The sequence below is a fragment of the Castanea sativa genome, chromosome 11, assembly GCF_040712315.1.
Source record: "Castanea sativa cultivar Marrone di Chiusa Pesio chromosome 11, ASM4071231v1".
Taxonomy (NCBI): domain Eukaryota; kingdom Viridiplantae; phylum Streptophyta; class Magnoliopsida; order Fagales; family Fagaceae; genus Castanea; species Castanea sativa.
Genome location: NC_134023.1, coordinates 24,061,621 through 24,064,120, shown reverse-complemented (window position 1 = coordinate 24,064,120; position 2,500 = coordinate 24,061,621).

The window sequence follows — 2,500 nt, the reverse complement described above, 5'->3', positions numbered from 1 at the left end:
ATTTTTCTGTCCCTAAATTCATTGCATGATTTTAGATGGGGTTCCCGGCAAGCGGTTCGGCGTTCCGAGCGTTTTTGAATTTTTTATGATTTTTCCTATTTTCCGGCTTCCAAAAATCATAAAAAATAAAATATGTTGAATCTGGCCTCCAAATTTTGACAGTTTGAAGATTGTATTTTTCTTAGCATGTGTTCAAAAAATCAGGGCAAGACTCCAAGAATTGCTCCCAAAATGACCCATTATTCCTCCTCAGCAAGTCAATGTTTCCTCCTGCCAGGCCGGATTTTTTCCTAAGCGCTCTTTAGGAGGGAAAGAGCAGGAGGGTTCCAAAGAGGCTAGCTGGGCTTGGCAGCGGCACTCCCCCCAAGTGCTGCCATGGCCTTTGAGGGGTCCCAAGGGCATGCCACGGCCTTGGCATCCCACCCACGGGGCATGCCCGCGCCTCGCCCGCGTGCCCACGCCGTGCTGCCACAGCCCCTCAGGCAGCGTGCATGCTAGGGCGCCCCCAGGGGCCTTGCACTTTGCCCCCCAGGGGCATGCCAGCGTGCCCACGCAAGCATGCCATGGCCTTGGCTGCGTGCCTTGGCCTTGGCTGCTGCATGCCCATGCCTTGGCTGCGTGCCTTGGCCTTGGCTGCTGCCTGCCCACATATTTGGGGTGATTTCCTAAAGATGAGGGTTTTTTGAAAAGTGAGGTTATTTTCCCCAAGGAGGCAGGCAGCGGGCATCCCAGGGGCATGCCCCCGTGCACGCCGCGCGCATCGCCCCGCATCGTCCCGCACTCTCGGCAAAATTGGCCTGTGCCTTTTCCCATTTTAGGGGCCCTAAATTCAGTCCATGATGTGAGAGGAGCTTTCCCGCAAGCGGCTCGGCATTCCGAGCGTTCCTTGATTTTTTATGATTTTTCCTATTTTTCGGCTTCCGAAAATCATAAAAAATAAAATATGTGGAATCTGGACTCCAAATTTTCATAGTTTGAAGCTTGTATTTTTCTTAGCTTGTGCGCAAAAAATCAGGGCAAGACTCCAAGAACTGCTCCAAAATGGACCCATTATTCCTCCTCAACAAATCAATGTTTCCTCGTGCCAGAGCTGATTTTTCCCTAAGCGCTCTTTAGGGGGGGAAGAGTAGGAGGGGTCCGAAGAGGTTACCTTGGCTTTGGAGCAGCACCCCCCCCAAGTGCTGCCATGGCCTTTGAGGGGTCCCTGGGGCATGCCACGGCCTTGGCATCCCACCCACGGGGCATGCCCGCGCCTCGCCGCGTGCCCACGCCGTGCGCACGGCCCTCAGGCAGCGTGCATGCTAGGGCGCCCCCAGGGGCCTTGCTGCCTGCCCCCAGGGGCATGCCAGCGTGCCCACGCAAGCATGCCATGGCCTTGGCTGCGTGCCTTGGCCTTGGCTGCTGCATGCCCATGCCTTGGCTGCGTGCCTTGGCCTTGGCTGCTGCCTGCCCACATATTTGGGGTGCATGCCTTGGCCTTGGCCTTGGCCTTGGGGCTGCTGCCCACATGTTGGCTGCCTTGGCCTTGGCCTTCGGTTGCTGCGCCAACATATTTGGGGTGATTTCCTAAAGATGAGGGTTTTTTGAAAAGTGAGGTTATTTTCCCCAAGGAGGCAGGCAGCGGGCATCCCAGGGGCATGCCCGCGTGCACGCCGCGCCGCATCGCCCCGCATCGTCCCGCACTCCGACAAAATTGGCCCGTGCCTTTTCCCATTTTTCTGTCCCTAAATTCATTCCATGATTTTAGAGGAGCTTTCCAGCAAGCGGCTCGGCATTCCGAGCGTTCCTTGATTTTTTATGATTTTTCCTATTTTTTGGCTTCCGAAAATCATAAAAAATAAAATATGTGGAATCTGGACTCCAAATTTTCATAGTTTGAAGCTTGTATTTTTCTTAGCATGTGTGCAAAAAATCAGGGCAAGACTCAAAGAACTGATCCAAAATATACCCATTATGCCTCCTCCCCTAATCAATGTTTCCTCGTGCCGGAAGTGATTTGTCCCTAAGCGCTCTTTAGGGGGGGAAGAGTAGGAGGGGTCCGAAGAGGTTACCTTGGCTTTGGAGCAGCACCCCCCCCAAGTGCTGCCATGGCCTTTGAGGGGTCCCTGGGGCATGCCACGGCCTTGGCATCCCACCCACGGGGCATGCCCGCGCGCCCACGCCGTGCGCGCTGCCCCCCGAACGCGCACGCGTGCATGCTTGTGGCCTGGCTGCTTTGCCCCCAGGGGCATGCCAGCGTGCCCACGCAAGCATGCCGAGGCCTTGGCTGCGTGCCTTGGCCTTGGCTGCTGCATGCATGCGTGCCTTGGCCTTGGCTGCTGCGTGCCCATGCCTTAGGCTGTACGCACGCCACAGCCTTGGGCTGCGTGCCTATGGGCTGCCTTGGCCTTTTCTTGCACGCCAGCCTTGAGTTTTGCCCCGTAGGGGGGCTGCTGCGTGCCCATGGGGGGCTGCCTTGGCCTTCCGTGCTGCACGCCACGGCCTTGGCTGCACTGCCCTT